Genomic DNA, 20,382 nt, shown 5'->3' with positions numbered 1-20,382 from the left:
TAATGGCTATGTTAGTGAAGGGAAGGGACAAATGGTAAAGATGTTCTGGAGGCAGAACAAGCATTGGCTATGTATGTAAGATAAAGGAGACTGAGAATAATTCCAATGAAATATCATCCTACTTTAACATTTAGTGGTTTTATGACTGTGGGTAAGTCACTTTGCCTCAGTTTCCTAATCTGTAATTTCATATATTAATTGGGTATAATAATAGTTCTAAATCCTAACAATAAGTTTATAAAGTTTAAATAACTTAATGAACATAAAATGTTTTAACCATCAAAGTAGTCTAACTGTACCAAATCTCTAAGTTTATTACAAAGTGGTAATTATCAAAAAATAATTTGGTTTTGCTAAGAAAAAGGGTGATGGATCTATGGAATTGATCAGGTACAAATTACATTATAGTGAATGGCATAGTAATCTAATACATGATAAACCCAAAGTTTGAAGCTTTTGGAACAAAAACTCATTATTTGACAAAAACTTCTGTGAAAACTAGAATACATTATGACAAAAATGAGGTATAGAACAACATCTCACACCATATATTAAGATCAGCTCAGGGGCAGCTAGGTGGCGCAGTGGATAGAGCACCAGCCCTGAATTCAGAAGGACCAGAGTTCAAATCTGGCCTCAGACACTTAACACTTCCTAGCTGTGTGATCCTGGGCAAGTCACTTAACCCCAGCCTGGGGGGGGGGGGGAGATCAGTTCAAAGAGAGTATATGATTTGCCCATAAAGGATAATAGCAGAAAAAAAATTAAGATAATAGGGAATAATCTGTCAGTTTTATGGTTTGGGGAAGAAGTTAAGACTAAAGAAGTAATGGAGAACATTTCAAAGTACAAAATAGATAATTTTGAACATATAAAGTTTTTTTAAAATTGCACAAACAAAACAAAATGCAAACAAAATTATAAAGAAAGCAGAAAATTGAGGGAAGTTATTTTTCAACAAGTATCTCTGATAAAGATCTCATTTATCAAATATATAGGCAACCACTCAAATTTACAAAAATACAACTTATTCTCCATGAACAAGCAGTTTTCAGACAAATGAATCAAAGTTATCTTTGTCATAAAGTGGGATGAAAAGGGATGTTGAATCATCCACTAAGAAAGTTGTGGGAGTTTGCATGATGATGGCACATCAAAAGATGACACACTTTATTTAAAAAAGATAGATACCCCTACACTTTATTAATGTGATTTATAATGTGAATAGGATCAGAACCAGGAAATGAATGACTGTGGTAATCTTCCTACAAAATCATGGCAAATAAAAATCATTTGAGGAAAATGGGCATGTTTATGCTGAAGAAGAGAAGACTCAAGTAATGAGTAGAGGATATGATGTCTATGTTCAGATATTTGAAAGGTTTTCATTTGGAAGAACAATTATTTTTTTTTCTAGAGAGAAAAAAGTTGCTGGAAGAGGCAGAAGCAAATTTAAGCTTGAAGTAAGGAAATATTTCCCCTAATTAGTGATATCAGAGTGTAATGGAGTATGGATTACATGACTACTACTGAAATTATTGTAGAGAAGATTTCCATTCATTTTGGGATTTGGACTAGTTAACTTTTGATGTGACTTTCCACTCTGATATTTTGATATCTCCTGAGGTCTGACTCTTAGCATACTGAGGGTAACAAAGATGGCATGCAACAGTGAACCCTTTGGCCCCAACGAACATTTTCAAAAAGAGTTTGTTAATAGTTTTTGATTGGCTATTTAATTTATTTAATATGGAAGCCTGAGTACAAATTCCATACTTTTTGTCTCATTAAATAAACCATCATTTGCTGTAGCACATACACTACTGGGGACTCTAAACTTTAATTTATCTGGATTATTTCCAAAATGAAACTGTGATTTTGTTAGTATGGGTATTCTCTTCACTACCTCTTACTATATTATTCTATATTTCAAAATATGGTCTTTCAGATTTGCCAAATTAATGAAAAGAATGAAAATAACATTTATTTAGCAATTATGTGCAAAGTACTATGCCAATATCAAAATACATCATCTTATGACCAATTAGGTAATAATTATATTTAAATTTAGGCTGGTTTTCAGATAACAGATATCAATAATCAATGATCGGTTCTATCAAATTCATAAGTCTCCCAACTTAGAATGACTTCACAGACTCTCAATACTACTGGAAGAGTAAGCTCCTGCTATGATAAAGCAGGTATTGTTATCACCCCCATTTTATTGTTAATAAATACACAAATAGTGAAATGGTAAATGTCTGAACCTAGATTTGAATTCAGGTTTTCCTGACTATAATGAATTTTTATTGGCTGTCTCCCATACCTGGAATTCTTTCTCCTCACCTTTGCCTCCTGGCAACAGGCCTGTCATTTAATCTCCTGTGCCATCTAAGTATCTCACAAAAAGGAAATAAAAAGGTAATTAAGTATTGAGTTCATACTTTATATCAAAACTCTAACATTATGTGAATAAGGTTTTTTTCCAAAGCTTTGTAAAATTACATTTTCCTTTCTAAAAATTCAGGACAATCATCCTTTATTCTCTGGAATTCACTACCATAGTTTAACTATTGTATCCTTCTATAACTTCTGGTCTCTTCTTCCTTTGGTAAGTTCTTTCTTGAATTTCAATTTTAAGAAAGGATGCAGAACAACTGAATTTCATTCTCTTGTCTTTGCCATTATTCGCTGGGAATGCTTCCTTCCTTCTCTATTTTTCAGTTTCCTTTTATGTTTTGTCTTTCCTTATTAGAACATAAGTACTCTGAAAGTAGGGACTTTTGTTTTTTATTTTTATTTCTATTCCCAGTGTTTATCACAGGACTTGGCACAAAATATGTCCTTAATGAGTGCTTGCTAGCCAATTGATTTTTTCACTAAAACTTGGGACACATAGGACAAAGGATATTATTGTTCCAAAGCTTGTCAAAATTAGATTTCCATTTTTTGAGCCAGTATTATCCTAAGCAATATGAATAACCAGGGAGGCTAGCCATACTTATACTTTCTAGACACAGTGCATAGATAATGTCATTAATCATCTCCTGAGTCAACTTCAGACAGTTAATAAAAATGAAAACTCATTGCACAAAAGAAAAAAATTGCTTAGCTTGAATATTTTATTATTATTTATGTCTAGGCTACTGAAAATGGCTTTGAAACAATAAATATATGGCTTGCATAATTGAGAGCAGATTGTCAGTACAAATTCAAGAATAAATCCTTAGCATAAAAGGTAATATTGAAAAACTGTTTTTGCTAATCTAATAAACAAATCATGTCATTAACATGTTGTTAATTTAAATAGAAAATCTTCTGACATATAGCCCTTTATATTTATGGTAAGCTATTTTATTCCTTACAAGGTACTCAACCATGAAGATGATGGCATTAATCTGTGAAACATTATCTTTGCATTTTCCCCTTGTAAATGTATTGGGTTAAATACCGAATAAGTACACATATATTGTAGTTGTGTTTGAAAGGTGGGATAAGGCATTATAGAAGTAACTATCAATTTGGATAATGTTAATTTCTTCTTCCCATATATTAGCACCAATAAAACAAGTGATCTTTACTCTTCTCTATGACCTTTAGGAGCTGACGAATGTATAAACATTTCATCTGTGGAAACAAACAATTTTGACAGATTTTAAAATTCTGTTCAACATACTTACTGATCATGACACCAAAAAGATTGATGATAAATCATGCTATTTACATGCTAGCATAAAGGTGATAGATTTAAGACAGGCAAAAAATCATAGATAAATATAGACACAGATATTGATGTGAACAGTGTGGCAATTTACTTAACTGAATTTTGCATTTTTCCCCTTCTTTTACATTATGAATGAGTAGGAGTGAGGGAAAACAATATTCAATGTTAATTGGAAAAATAAAGTGAAATTTTTAAATTATTCATTGCTTAGAATTATCATAATCATAAATCAAAAGGTGTTTCTATTGATGAAAGACAATAAAAACCCTGGAGTTAGAATCAGAAATTTGACCTTCATATCCTGAAGACTTTCCCAATTCCTCTTAAATTTATTTTTTCCTTCTATTAATAATTACCTATTTATCAATCATTTCTACCTATCAGTTTGTTCTCTTCACATAAGCTTAGGCACTGTCTTTTGCCTCTCTTTGGATCCCAAGTATTCGGTAGGGTGCCTGGCTTAAAGTGGGTGCTTAAGAGATATTTATTGACTGACTGACTGATTAATAATTTATATTCCCAGTGTTAGTAAATATCCAATCTCTTAACTCTAGTGGAAGGTACCAAGGAAGTAATAATCCCAATACTGATTTGGTCAAGTTACATGTGGAAAGTTTGTTTTCATCCTGTCACATTTTAGGAATGGTGTCAATAAGCTATAATATACTTATAAGAAGGCAAATAATATGTGCAGTCATTCCTCAAATAGTTATTAAGTGCCTACTTTGTACAAATAAGTGTGACAATCAATTTGAGACACAAAGAAAGGCAAAAAGGAACTATTTCTGAGGAGTGCATATTTTATAAATAAATACATAGGTATAAGATATATGCAGAATAAATATTAAGGTAAATGAAATGGGAGGCATTTCCAAACATGAGGATTAGGAAAGGGCTTCTGAAGAAAGGGGTATATGATCTAATTCTTTTTTGTTGTTGTTGTTTAAAAGAAACATTTATTTTTTTAATTAAAGCTTTTTGTTTTTCAAAACATATGCATGGACAATTCTTCAACATTAGCCCTTGCAAAACCCTGTGTTCCAGTTTTCCCTCCTTCCCCCACATCTTCCCTTCAGTGGCAAGTAATCCAATATATGTTAAACACGGTAGAAATATATGTTAAATATAATGCATGCATACATATTTATATAATTATTGTGCTGCACAAGAAAAATCACATTAAACCAGTAAAAAAAAAAGAAGCAAAATAAAATGCAAGCAAGCAACAACAAAAAGAGTGCAATGCTATGTTGTGGTCCACACTCAGTTCACATGATCCTCTCTCTGGATATAGATGGCTCTCTTTATCACTGAACAATTGGAATCATCTCATTGTTGAAGAGAGCCACATCCATCAGAATTGATATGATCTAACTCTTAACAGAGACTAAAAAGTTGAGGTAAGGAAAGAAGGCATCCTAGCATGGAATACAACTAGAAAACAAGCAAGAAAATGAGATCTTGTTGTTCAGTGCTATCAATTGTATTTTACTTTTTCTTTGAAAAACTGCCTGTTCATATCCCTTGTTGCTGTTCAGTCATTTTTTTCAATCATATTTAAATTGTTGTGACCCTATTCTTGGCAAAGAATACTAGATTGATTTTCCATTTCCTTTTCGAGCTCATTTTACAGATGAAGAAACTGAGACAGAGTAAAATGATTTGCCCAGAATCAAACAGCCAGTAAGTGTTTGAGACTGGATTTGAACTCAGGGAAACAAGTATTCCCGATCGCAAGTCCAGTGCTCTAAAAACACTATGTCAATTAATTGTACTCTTCCAGGAGTGCTAAGTAGACCAATACAACTAAATAACAGTCTATGGTAAAAGTCTTCTTAAGACTAAGTGGATTTTGAAGTTACTTAGTCAAAAAGCATTTATTAAGGATCTATCATTTGCCAGTTACCGTGCCAAAAGCTTGTTACAAAGAAAGGTAAAACAGAAGATCATGATATACTTCAACAACAATACTGTATGATGATCAATTCTGATGGACGTGGACATCTCCAACAATGAGATGAACCAAATCACTTCCAATAGAGTAATAATGAACTGAACCAGCTTACACCCAGTGAAAGAACTCTGGGAGATGACTATAAACCACTACATAGAATTCCCAGTCCCTTTAATTTTGTCCGCCTGCATTTTGGATTTCCTTCACAGGCTAATTGTACACTATTTCAAAGTCTGATTCTTTTTGTACAGCAAAACAGTTATTTGGACATGTATAAATATGTATTTAATTTATACTTTAATATATTTAACATGTATTGGTAAACCTGCCATCTGGAGGGGGGAAGGAGGGGAAAAATTAGAACAAAAGATTTTACAGCTGTCAATGCTGAAAAATTACCCATGCATATATCTTGTAAATTAAAAGCTATAATTAAAAAACAATAACAAAAAAAAAAACAAAGAAAGGCGAAAGACAGTCTCTACCTTTAAGAATCTCACATCTTATGGGAAAGACAACATTCAAACAATCATGTGCAAACAAACACTTTAGGGGATATAGTGGAATTAATCAGCAGGAGAAAGGCACCAGAATTAAGAAATACTAGAGAAATGGTTCCTATAGAAAGAAGGATTTTAGATGAGATATGAAGTGAGTCAAAGAATCAAAGAGAAAAGAAAGGTAGACATCGCAGGTATATAAGAGAACCAATGAAAAAGCTCAAAGATGAGAGAGAGGATGTCTTCTTCCAAAAACAGTGAGTAAGTCAGAGAATGAACAAAGAAACAGAACAAGACTTAACAAGGCTGGAAAGGTGGTGATGGAGAAGTGGAAGCTAGACTATAAAACTGAATGAAAAATGAAAAAAAACAGGATTTTATTTTGAAACTATATGATAGGGACTCACTGGTGTTTACTGACATAGATCAGCATTTTAGGAAAATATAATATGGGCTGGAAAAGAGAGTCTTGTGGACAGAACACCGATAGGCTATTGCAATAGTTCAGGTATGATGCTATGAGAGCCTGCAATCAGGGGTTGGTAGTGTCAGACAAGTTAAGTGGCGTATTCAAGAGATGGTGCAAATGTGAAATCGACAAGTTGTGATGATAGATTAGCTATGGAGAGCTGAGAGATAGTGAGGAATCTAGGAAAATACTTAGGCTGTAAGTAGGGGGATTTGGAAAGATGCCATGTGTCCTTAGCAGCAAAAGGGAAATTAGAGTTTGGGAGAAATTTAATAAGTTCAATTTTGACATGTTATGTAAGGTAGTTATTAGAAGTCATAAATATTGCAAAAGAGGATTTTACATTTGATGGTAGAAAAAAAATAAGAACTAGTGGACCTGATTGAATAGAAAGGTAGCATAATTAGGCCTATGTTTACAAAGAAATCATCTTGGTAGTTGAATGGGAAAATGAGAGCGACTTGAGTCAGAAAAATCATTTAGAAGGATAGTTCTTGACAGTAGTCCAGGTAATAGATGATATGGACTTTACAAATAAGATGCTACTTGAGTAGAAAGCAAGCAACATATACGAGAAATAATGTGAATGTAGAAACATGAATGATGCGATGGATTGTATATATAGAATGAGAGAGAGGGGAACGTCGAGGATGATGCTAATCTTGAAAGACAAGGTGACTAGCATAATGGTGCTCATTTTGACAATAATAAGGCAGTTCAGAAAGTGAAAAGGGGCATTTTGGTGAGAAGAATAATTATGTTGTGAATATGTTGAGTTTGTGGGCATACAATTTGAGATCTCCCAAGATAGAGTGGGTAATGTGTGATAGTAGTACCACAAAAGATGGCAAAAGATTAAGTGAGCAACAGTTTAATGAATTTAGGATGTTTAGTCTGAAGAAGAGCTGTGTGTGTGTGTGTGTGTGTGTGTGTGTGTGTTTGTGTGAGTGTATCTGTGCATGTTGGACAGAGTAGAAATCTGACTTCAAATATTTTAAGAGCTATCATATAGAAGAGGAACAGTCATTTGTTTCCAAGAACTAACTATGTATTGAAGTTCCAAATGGATATTGTTGGATATTTAATGTAAGGAAAAAAACTTCCCAATGAGGTCATCTATTACATATTAGAATAAAGTGCCCCCAAAATAGTGGACTCCCTAGAAAATGGCCATTTACCTGGGGAATTGTAGAAGACATTCTTCTTCTGCTTTGAAGTTAAATCAAATGATATCCCAAGTCCTTCCTAAATCTGAGATGCTGCCAACTCTTAATGTTAGTGTTTTCATGACTTAAATTTATATAGTTAATCACTGTTTGTGCTGTCATCTCTTTAGGGACTTATTATGCTTTCAAGTTTTGTCATTAAACAAATGATACTTTCTTTGAGGTAATTTTTTTGTTCCCGAGGTAAATGGGGTTAAGTGACTTGCCCAGGATCACACAGCTAAGAAGTATTATGTGTGTGAGGTCACATTTGAACTCAGGTCCTCCTGACTTCACAGCTGGTGTTCTATCCACTATGTCATTTAGCTGCATTGAAATAATTTTTAATGTTATAATTGTTGATAATGAAGGTTCTCAAAAAAGGGCCATAACACATACATATACGAGTTTTCTTTAATGTATATGTATATAAGTCAATGGATAGTGTCTGGGCATTGAAAAGATATTGAAAATAAAATTAAATATTCATTTAAAAGCTTCTAAATAAAAGCAGAGATGATTTCACTGGCATTAAGGATAGAGTTAGGGGCTATTTACCCACTTGACAATCTGTCTACTCTTAGCTTTATTTATAACTCTGCTCCACATTTGTGGACCTTTCTCTGAATGATTCTTTTGCCATTATGGTTTATCTTGTAAACACTAAAGAACTTGTAAAATGCATCTTGTCTGCCTCTTTAACACTAATGGTTCCTATAGAGTCATTCTATTTTATCATACAAATTTATGTGTTATTGACATAGGCAGCCATAAGCTCCAAAGTTGTTATGCTTTCATGTCAATGACACCCAGGGGACTCTTTAATGCATAGATTATTGACACACTCATCAAGGTGGCTGACACATATGCTCCAAATTCATGTGCTGAAAACACAATTGCTATTTTTAGAAGGAGAGGCCAATTTCTTGGGCCAAAACATAGCCTGTTTTCCTGCACAACTTTTCACCTCACATTTTGAGAGATTCCTTGAAATTAAAGGAAACCAAGATAGGGAATCAGGAGTCAAAGGCTTGTTTATTTATTTGCACATTTTGTTCAGTGATGTCCAATTCTTTATGACCCAATGGACCATAGCAAGTCAATGTTGTACATGAGGTTCATGATAATGGAGTAGTTTGCCACTTCTTTGATCTACTGGATTAAAGCAAACAGGAGTTAAGTGGCTTGCCTAGGACTACCCAGCTAGTAAGTATCTAAGGCTGGATTTGAACTCAGGTCTTCCTGACTCCAAGCCTAGTGCTTTATTTACTGAGCTACCAAACTGTCCTTATTGGTTCTCAGTTAGGGGCTACTGAATATTTCTGAGCTTTAATATACAAATCTTAAATGTTTAAGCAGATGTCAAGTAGATCAAGACCTTGCTGAGAATCCAGTGTGAAGCAGAACAAAATGGAAGAAATTCTCTAAGGGAACCATTCTCCCAGATTACTACTGTCCCTATGCCTCATCTCATGATGTTCTCTGATCCCACTGCCTAGTGTAACTATTCCTAGACCACAACCCTCCCAGTACTCTGATGCTCCTTCCCCAGGTCCTGCTTTGGCTTTTCCCCAGAATTCTGGGGCTATGCTCTAAACTTCTGGGGAACTGATTTTTTCCTCCAGCCAAAGAGTTTTGTTTTGGTTTTAAATTTCTAGCTTAATAACTTAAATATTGTCAAGGTGCTTTTAAATCTGTAATATTTCCTATGGCTTTCTTGCTGATTTTTAAACAAAATATTTCATTTTCCATTTCTATCCTTTTACTCTGGCCATTTCCCATGTCTGGAATCATTTATATCTTCATTTCTACCTTTAGGAGTCTCTTGTTTCTTATGTTGGTTTTTTTTGTCTTTAGTAATCAGAGAACCAATAACATCATGGCGTTATATCATTGTGGAGGGCAGGAACTCTGCAGAAGTATACTTGAAGCAAGGATACTTACAACAAGGTGTTAACTCAGTGGAATTGATGAGATGATGGTACTTTAGAATCATATACTTATTATTTAGCATGGTGATGTAATGATTCTCTAGTTCACACATACATAATGTACTCTAATGAGTTAATCATACCAAGGTATTTAAGGGCTGAGAAGGACTAGAAATAGGACATTCCATCTTTGACCAGCCTGTGATGGCTATCTTGTCTTCATCACTTCTCCACTAAGACCAAGGACTTGGGCTGATCCCAAGATTCTCCAGAAAACTAGTCTGACCATTAAATATCATGATGTGCAGGAATTTGATCTAAGAGGGCAGAGCTGCACAGAGTTGTCTATTCCACTTTCTTTCCCATAGACATCAGAGTCCAGTAGCAACTCAGAGTCAAGACAACTGGCAATGATTCAATATGCAATGGATGATTTGGGCATCTTTGATGTTTGACCAAACTCTTAAGTACAACTTCAGTCCTTCAGTTGTCTTCAAGACCATTGGAACAAATTGTTCTCACTGACCCATTTTGTCTGGGGGAAATATTTACATGCATAGGGTAGACATCCCTCTAATTCACCAATAAGTTTGAGGCTTTCCAGTTATCCATCTACCAGGAGGATTTACTGAGGTGTGGCTGCTGAGTACACTACAGCCTCTAATAATCAAAGGTATGAGTTATATGGCCAGTAGAGAAAGAGCCCTGAAAAGGGCTCAGCTAGCCCTCAAATCAAAGGGACTAGTCCTCCTGGAATACTCCCTATAATCCCCCCCACTATATAATATACTCATATTATCCTATATATTAATGTGGGTATATACTCTATGCATTAAAGAGTCTCCTTGATGTCATTGATGTGAAACAAGTAAAATAAAATTCAATAAACTTCCCCTTAATGATGTTTTTCATTGACTTCAACAGCTAGTTTTCCCAATTATTATTTGCTTGCTATTTTAGGCTTTTTAGTATAAATTGATAATTGTATATTTAGAAGATCAGAATAAATGAACAATTACCTATTCTTGGAGAAGACTTGTTCAGCCCTACTTCACTTAAATCCAATTCACTTTCAAATCATAATATCATATTCCTGATGTCATGGTTCTCTTTGAGAATGAAGGATAAACTACAATGATCTGAGAATAGTACTAGCTGTCTCACTAAGGACTACCCTTCCTTCTTTCCTCCACCCTTCATTCTTTTTTTTCCTCCCTTCCACCCTTCTCCCACTCTCTCTGTCCACATAGGAAGTCATACTCAAGCTAGATGTCTTTTTAGAGCCATGCCTTAAACCTAAATCACTTTGGCCATCACTGATTGGACAACATTAGATCCTATCCTGACTCTCATTTAGTCATTTATTTGGGCTTTGATGAAGTGAGTATGTCTCAAAGTTCTTTTTGCTTTATTCTTTTCTTTTCTTTTGGGAGGTTATTTTGTTTTGTTTTATTTTAATTTGGTCTCTGATGAATGAGAGTATAACTAGCAATTATTTCTATTTTGACCAGAAATCCTGAGGATCTTCTTCTCCCAGATTTATTTTTTTTTATTTAAGTTTTTGGATTTTTGTTTAGGCAACTGGGGTTAAGCGACTTGTTCAGGGTCACAGAGCTGGTAAATAATAAGTGTCTGAGGCCCGGTTTGAACTCAGGTTCTCCTGACTCTAGGACCAGCACTCTATGAATTGTGCCATGTAGCTGCCCCATAATTATTTTTTAGTAAGTAAAAGAGAGCATTCTTTGCCTCAGTTCTTACCTATCCCTTTTCACTACACAGATGGTGCCTTAGATAAACTGAGACCTGGGAAAGAGTTTAAAAGTCTTTAAAAGTACAAGGCTTCTCCCTGTACCTGAGGCCATCAGGTCATCCTGATTTATACCCTGACATTGTACCCAAATGGTTGTAAAGGAGAGAGTGAGGCTGGTGATTTTGCCTTGCCTCACTTAAATCCAACCTACTTACAAGTCATGATACAACTGTACTGACTTTAGGGTCTTCTTTGAGAAGGAAAGACAAACAACAATTCCAAATATAAAGCTCTTCTTGCCTGTACAGGATTCCATTGATTTTTCATTCCTATAGCTCAATTATGAAGACATGGATGGCAAAAAGCAAGTAGGTTTAAAATACATCATTAAGATGATAGGTCCTGAACTTGGCATAAGTCTTTAAAGGTTGTCTAGTCCAATCTCTTCATTTTATAAATTAGTTTATGATTTAGAAGAAATGACTTGCCCAAGGTCACACAAGATCTGGTAAGAAAACTTCCTCTAGCAATCAAACAGTCATTCAATCATTAGGGCCATGCCATGTGCCTGTAACTCAAATAAAGTACTGCTTACTCTCAAGGGTTTACATTCCAACGAGGAGACAAAGCATACATATATCAGGATATACATTGTATAGGAAAGAATTCAGTTTAAGTTTGAGAAGGAGGACACCAGTAATAACATATACTGGGGAAATTAGGAAGGGACTTGAGCTCAATCTTTTTTTAAAGACTGAATATATATATATATATATATATATATATATATATATATATATATATATATATATATATACACATACATATGTGTATGTGTAATACTTCTTAAAATTGATTTTAAAAACCTTCTCTTATGCTTAAAAACAATATTTTGATTACACAAGTGAGGTGAGAAAAATCATTTCCATATTAGACATGTTGCAAAAGAAAAAAAAAACACAAAAAGAAAAAAAAGAAAGAAAGCTTTTTAAAAATGTGCTTCAATCTGTATTTGGAGCTTGTCAATTCTCTTTCTCAAGATAGCATTTTTCGTCATGGATCCCTTAGAATTATTTTAGATCATTGTCTTAAACAGGGTAGCTATGTCTTTCACAGGCAATCGAACTTACAATTCTTTGGGGAGTTTGGGGAGAATATGTTCCCATTGGTTCTGTTGTACTCAGTGTTGAGGGATCCTATGGTTTCTGAGAGGGAGAGTGAAGAAACTGGACATATTTCAGGAGTAGATGGGGGAAGGTATCAAGGGGCAGACAAAGACCTTTGCACCTGCTCAGCATCTAGAAGTATTAGTGAGTTGTCTATGGCACTGCCAGAGAAAAACACAAAGAGAGACAGACAGAAAGAGACAGACTGAGAGATAGAAGTAGACACAGAGTAAAACATTGAATGATCCAGAGATACAGAAACAAAAAAAAATAGAGATATAGAGAGCCAGACAGTGGAGAGAAAAAGATACAGAAACAAAGAAGATACAAACAGAAAGAATGAGAGACAGCCATAAGAGAAAGAGACAGGTAAAGAGACATAGTGATAAGACAGAAAGAGAGGGATGGAGGAACAGAAATAGAGAAAGAGATAGAAGGCGAGGGAAAAAGAAAAGGGGAAAAAAGGAAGAAGAACAGGGAAAGAGATCAAACAACTAGGTAAGAGAGAAAGGGAGTAATAAACTCATGAAAAGGACCAAACTACTAGAAGGGAAGATCAAGAGCTCCAAAGGATGGGTTAGCAAAGATAAAGGCTCCTCTTTCCTCAAAGAGAACGAACTCGTGCATATCTTAGGGAATCTGTCTTTCAGCTTCATCAGATTTAGACCTGCTTTAGCATCACAGATAAATGTTCTTGCTTCTCTGCTCCATCTCTGTCACATGGCCACTGCCACCTTCTATATGATGCCTCCCTTGATCCCACAGTCACCAGTCCCTCCCCTAACACAGTGTTTATTTTGGATATGGTTATTCTGCAGAGGCTTGTATGGGTATATGCTATTTCCCCATGTAGGCTGTAAACTTCTTAATGACATGGACTTCACTGCTTTTTCCTTTTCTCTTTGGTGCCTAGAATAGTACCCTGTCACACAGTATATACAGTAAGTGTTTATCCATTAGCTAATCAATTATTGCTGCTCTTCAAGTTTGGTGCTCCCTGTAAAGTCTAGCAGGTCCTTTTGCAGGCACCAAGGATCACCTAGTGTGCCTCATTCCTTCAAGGGATGTTTTTTTTCTTTTAAAAGGATGATGGTTCATGGCTTGTTCACCGTAATCTACTTGGCTGATTCTTGTTATTGCTCTGCTTTCCAAAAGGAATGATGGCTTGCTTCTATAGGGAGAATTATGAAGCCTCAATTCTTTTTCCCTGTCACATTTATTTCTTCTTTTTTACTGACTGCAAATGTGGCAGTCAATCCTTTACATCCCTCCTGGCTGGGATACAGAGAATGTCTCTTGGCATGCCTGTTTCCTCATGTGCTTGCTGTTCCCCCTTTTGTCAGAGTCACAGATTTCTTCTGAATCTCTCTATGACCCAGACTTCAACCAGATACATTAAAAGCACCAGGAAGCCAAAGAATAGACTATGAAGAGAAATGTCTCTAAAAAAACTTATGAAATTCAAGAAATGTTAAAAATTATAAGTTACTTCATGCTATATATGTTATATAACATCCATATTTGACATATGACGCCATCCTATATAATGCAATTACAACTATGCATTTGCATTAGAACTATGTTGCCTAGAATCCTTGAATTTGGAACAAAAAATTATTTGAACCAGGGATCAATTAATTAAATTGTCCTGACCTTCCATGCTATAGGAATAATGAATCTGCTACCAACCCCCCCAATATATTCATTTTAAAAAATGTATCACCAAAGGACCCACATGTGCAAATATTTTTATAGAAGCCCTTTTTGCCACGTCAAGGAACTGGAAAATGATTAAGATGCCCATCAGGTGAAGAATGGCTGAACAAGTTATGGTTTATGAATGCTATGGAATATTATTGTTCTATAATCTATAGAAACGATCAACAGGATGATTTCAGAGAGGCCTGGAGAGATTTACATGAAGTAATGCTGAGTGAAGTGATAGAACAAAGAGAACATTGTACATAGCAGTGACAAGATTATATGATGATCAACTGTGACAGACTTGGCTCTTCTCAGCAATGTAGTGATTCAGGCCAATTCCAATAAACTTGTGATGGAGAGAGCCATCTGCACCCAGAGAGAGGGCTATGGGGACTGCATGTGGATCACAAGATATTATTTTCACCTTTTTGTTGCTGTTTGCTTGCTTTTTGTTTTATTTCTCATTTTTTTTTCCTTTTTGATAATATTTTTTCTTGTGCAGCATATTATGGAAATATGTTAATATGTATAGAAGAACTGCACATTTAACTTATATTGTATTACTTGCTTATAGGGTTGGGGCAGGAAGGAAGAGAGGGAGAAAATTTGGAACACAAGATTTTGCAAGGGTGAATGTTGAAAACTATCTTTGCATATATCTTGAAAATAAAAACTATTATTTAAAAATGTCACTAGATATTAAAATCAATCTATCACAAACCCTGTTTCCTTTGCAGAAATTTATTATGATCACAGAATCAGGGAAATTCCAGTGACCAAAATGTCAGAACTAGAACTCAGGTTAAATTTAAATTATATCAGATACTGATTTAATTCTAGATATGATAAGGGCAGCTAAGTATCACAGTAGGTGGATCACCATTTCTGGAGGTAGGAAGACCTCCAACATTTTCTAGCAGTGTGACCTTCACTAGCTGAATCACTTAATCCTCTTTGCCTCAGTTTCCTCATCTGTGAAATGACTTGGAGAAGGACATTCCAATATTATTGCTGAGAAATCCCTAAGTGGGGTCATTAAAGAATCAGACAGAACTGAAAAATGACGAAACATGAGTGCTCCTATATAAATGGGATTTTTCATCACAAGATTAGGCACAGAATTTCAGAGATAAAATGGATCTAAGTGGCCACCTCTTCTAACTTATTGCTGAGAAATAATTTCTTTTAAATAAGGGATTCTTAACTTTTTGTTTTTGTTTTCTTATAAACTTCTTTAACTGTTGGATGAAGACTAGGATTCTTTTTCAGAACGGTGTTTGAAAATAAAAAAAAATCAAACACAGGATGACAAGAAACTATAAGGAAATGTAGTAGAAATAAAATAGAATCAAAATATTTTCTTCTAAACATTTACACACCTCAGATTAAAAACTCCTACTTTCATACATATTCAATGAGTGGACAACCATCCTTTGCTTAAAGAATCCCAATGAGGGAAACCTACTGACTTGTAATATGTCAACCTGTTATACTATGGATATCTCTAATTGTTGAGGTTTTTCTTTTTTCCCTCAAGGCTTTCCTGCTCCACCTAGTAATGTTATAGTAGTTTTCTAGAGATCTTTGGACCAGTCTTCATTTCAGCAGAGTAACCAGGGAATAGCCAGGGATAAAATCCAAATTCTTTATTATCTCCTTGCCTGGGGCTCGGCTAGCTTTTTGGAGGCTTTCAGATGGGACTTGGTCTCAGTGGAGAAATGAAGGGGGACAGACTAGCCACCCCGGTGTTGGGAGATGAAGTGACTGTCTCTTTTCCAGCCATTGTCGGTTTTTACATACTCTATTATAATTATATCATCATAGGTGTCAAGCTTGTGGAATAAGTGTCAATCTTCTAGAACTATATTAAGTACTAAGTACATGTACTGAACTAGAGAACTATTAAGAGCCATGCTAAACTAGATAACCTTTATCTTATCAATTCCACTGACTTAACACCTTGTAAGAATCCTTGTTTCAAGTACAGAGTTCTGGCCCATTACACCATCTATTGCTTTTAATTTTTTCCCTTCAATACAAACAGAAAAAAAAAAATCTTAATAAGTGGCAAATCTTCAAATATCTGAAGAACACCAACATATTCTCTCCTGTATTCAAATTTCCTTTTCTCCGGGCCAATCATGGGGTTCTCACTAAGGCTATTTACCATTTTTTTTCCTCTTTCTCTTTTCTACCTTATGAACATGTCACTTAAAATTGAATACTACACTCCATATATGTTCAGACCAATGCTAAGCATAATATACTATAGTTTCCGTGTTCCTAAAGTCTATACCTTTTAATAATCGAAAATTTCACTTCATTAGCTTTCGTGATTGCTGGATCATTATTTATTCATATTAAGCTTGCAACCTCTTAAGATGTCCAGATCATTTTTTTTAGGTGTACTAGCATCTTACTATGCCTTCTCGGAAGGATTATAGTGAGTTTAGAATATGGAGGTATAGATACTCATATAGAATCCCAGTTTAGTTAATTCTTGACCTAGATTATTTTGGGGAAATCATTTAAATTCTCTGAATCTTACTTTCCTCACTTGTTAAAAGAAAGGGAAACAAGTACTGAGATCCATTTCAGGTCTAAATCTATAGTATGTTAATCTTCATAGCTTATGGATAAAGTCTAAAGAAGCTCTTATTTAAGGGAAGGGGCATGACTCTTGATTTCATTATTAGCAAGAACTCCTAGAAATAGATTTTTTAAAAATTGACCTCAGTTGGTGCTTCCTCTATGAATAACTATTAGTCTTAGGCCTGGACACTGGGAGGATAAGTGGTCTACCTAGAGTCACACAACTAGTATGCATGAAAGGCAGCTTTTCAAGCTAGCTTTTCCTGGATTTGAAGCCAATTCACTCATAGCCAAAATAAATGAATATTCCAGAAGTTAGAAAATTAATAAAAGTGTTTGAGATTTATCAATGCTTAGCCTATTGAAAGAGTTATTGAATGTCACTCCTTCCATATCCGAGGGTCATTTCTGTTCATTGTGATCTATATCTTGCCACTAGACCCAGAGGACTCTGGGCGAGAGATTGAAGCTGGGTGACATTGCAAAGCTTACCCTTCTTAAATCCAAACTCATTTGCAGGCCACAGTATCACCCCCCTCAAGTCATGGTCCTCTTAGAGAATCAGGGACAAATAACAACATCTACTGTCACCTGCATATCCAGCTCTCCTTCATTCCTTCCCTTGTTTCTTAAATAGCTTCTGTTGACTCATGTTCACTTGCAAAGACACACAGTAATAATAATAGCTAATCTTTTTTTATACTTACTATGTCTCAGATACTGCGTTAAGCACTTTACAACTATTATCTTATTTGATTTTCACAACCCTATTATTCCATTTTTATGGAAGAAAAAATTGAGGTAAACAGAGGTTAATTGATTTACCCATAGACACATAGCTAGTAAATGTATGAAATCACATTTAAGCTGCACGTGGCGGTATGATGTTCTAAAAACCTGGACAGAGGATCTGATTGTAACTTTGAATCTAACAAGTTGTGTAATCAAGAATGAATCACTTAAATTTTCAGAAGCTCAATTGATTTATCTACAAAATGAGTATATCAATAAACGTACATCATCCACCTCATTGGACTTGTGGCCCACTAGAAAGGGGTTATATGTATTAGGTCATTAAAGGCTTATCTAAAGAAGATGGATCCTATCTCCTTTTAGAGAATCCTATATCTTTAAAAAAAACATGTACTAATTACAGTAAGGGATTGTGGAAACTAAGTGATACCACTGGATATGACAAGCTTAGTCATACTAAGAACATTATAAGACCTCAGATTCTTGGATAAATTGGTAATTGAAGAATAATTCATTGATATTTTCTATTAACACAGATTTTGAAATTACTAAGTATCTCTTGGAGAGCAAATTGTTCCTGGTGCCATTCAAATGCAGATTCTGTCTCAACATTAAAGATCTTTTGAGATGTTTTGGGAACAAATATTATTTTATAGAACATGAAACTAAACTATACCAAAATTAAAAGGAAATGGATTATATTCCTTTGAAACAGCTGATATATTCAAGACTAAAAAGAGGAATATGTGAAACTTAGAAAAGTATAATTTAAAGACAGTCAAATGCTAAACATTTACAAAATCACTGAGTTTTTTTAAGAGACTAAGTTAGAGCCAATTTTCTGACCCATCTTTCTACTCATATTCTTAAGACTTGCTATGTACCTAGAAACTAATTGGAGTTCTTCTGTTTCATTTTACCTCCCAATAATTTAAGAGAAGAAAGAAAATGTTGAAAGATTTCCTGAATTAACTATATATGCAAAACTACAAAACATTTTCCACACAAATAAAGTTGGATTTAAACAATTGGAAAAATATCAAGTGCACTTGCATAGGTTAAGTAAATATAACAAAGATGACAATACTACCTAAATTAATCTACTTTTTAGTACTATACCAATCAAACTCCCAAGAAACTATTTTATTTACTAGAAATAATAACAACAAAATTCATCTGGAAGAACAAAAGTTCAAGAATTTCAAGGAAATTAATGACAAAAAAAGCAAATGATCTAAAAAATATATTATAAAGCAGTGGCCACCAAAACCATTTGGTATTGGCTAATAAACAGAGTAGTTGATCAGCAGACTAGGTTAGGTTCACAGAACAAAATAATCAATGACTAAGCAATTTAGTGTTTAACAAATCCAAAGACCCCAGCTTTGGGGATAAGAATTCACTATTTGACAAAAACTACTTGGAAACCTGGAAACTAGTATGGCAGAAACTAGGCATTGACCCACACATAACACCGTACACCAAGATAAGGTCGAAATGAGTTCATGAAGTGGACGTAAAGAATATTATAAACATTTTAAAAGAACATAGGATACTTTTCCTCTCAGATTTGTGGAGGAAAAAGAATTTATCAATTCAAAGAAGAACAAGGGTCATTATTTATCGCAAAATAGATAATTTTTATTATATTAAGTTTTTTTGTACAAACAAAACTGATGCAGACAAGATTACAAAGGAAGCAATAAACTGGAAAACATTTTTATATTCAAAGTTTCTGATAAAGGCCTCATTTAAAAAATATATAGGGAAAATTGATACCTTGATAAGAATTCAAATTATTCTCCAATTGATAAATGGTCAAAGGATATGAACAGGCAATTCTCAGATGAAGAAATCGAAACTATTTGTAGTCCTATAAAAAAGTGCTCCAAATCACTATTGATCAGAGAAATGCAAATTAAAACGACTCTGAGATACCACTACACACCTCTCAGATTGGCTAAGATGACAGGAAAAGATAATGATGAATATTATAAGAGGAGATGTGGGAAAACTGGGACACCGATGCATTGTTGATGGAACTGTGAACAAATCCAACCATTCTGGAGAGCATTTTGGAACTATGCTCAAAAAGTTATCAGACTGTACATACCGTTTGACTCAGCAGTATTTCTATAGGGATTATATCCTAAAGAGATCTTAAAGGAGGGAAAAAAGACTCACATGTGCAAATATGTTTGTGGCAGTCCTTTTTGTAGTGAAAAGAAACTGGGAATTGAATGGATGCCCATCAATTGGAGAATGGCTGAATAAATAACAATATATGAATGTTATGGAATATTATTGTTCTGTAAGAAATGACCAGCAGGATGATTTCAGAAACTTACATGAACTGATACTAAGTGAAATGAGCAGAACCAGGAGATAATTATACATGGCAACAAGACTATACAACAATCAGTTTTGATGGACATGGCTCTCTTCAATAATGAGATGATTCAAACCAATTCCAATTGTTCAGTGATGAAGAGAGCCATTGACACCCAAAGAGAGGACTTTGGGAGCTGAGTGTGGACCACAACATAGCATTCTCACTTTTTTTGTTATTGTATGCTTGGACTTCGTTTTCTTTCCCATTTTCATTCTTGATCTAATGTTTCTTGTGCATCAGGA

At 34.5% G+C, this 20,382-nt stretch overlaps 1 protein-coding gene across 1 annotated transcript in view; it reads right to left on the bottom strand.

Moving 5' to 3' along the window:
• The window catches only part of LOC141543562 (zinc finger protein 385B-like), a 368,062-nt gene that overhangs the window by 73,591 nt on the left and 274,089 nt on the right, over positions 1 to 20,382 (bottom strand). The window lies entirely within an intron of this gene.

The sequence above is a fragment of the Sminthopsis crassicaudata genome, chromosome 5 (assembly GCF_048593235.1).
Source record: "Sminthopsis crassicaudata isolate SCR6 chromosome 5, ASM4859323v1, whole genome shotgun sequence".
NCBI lineage: Eukaryota > Metazoa > Chordata > Mammalia > Dasyuromorphia > Dasyuridae > Sminthopsis > Sminthopsis crassicaudata.
The sequence above is the reverse complement of the archived record's forward strand: the minus strand, read 5'-3'. Positions and strand labels throughout refer to the sequence as shown.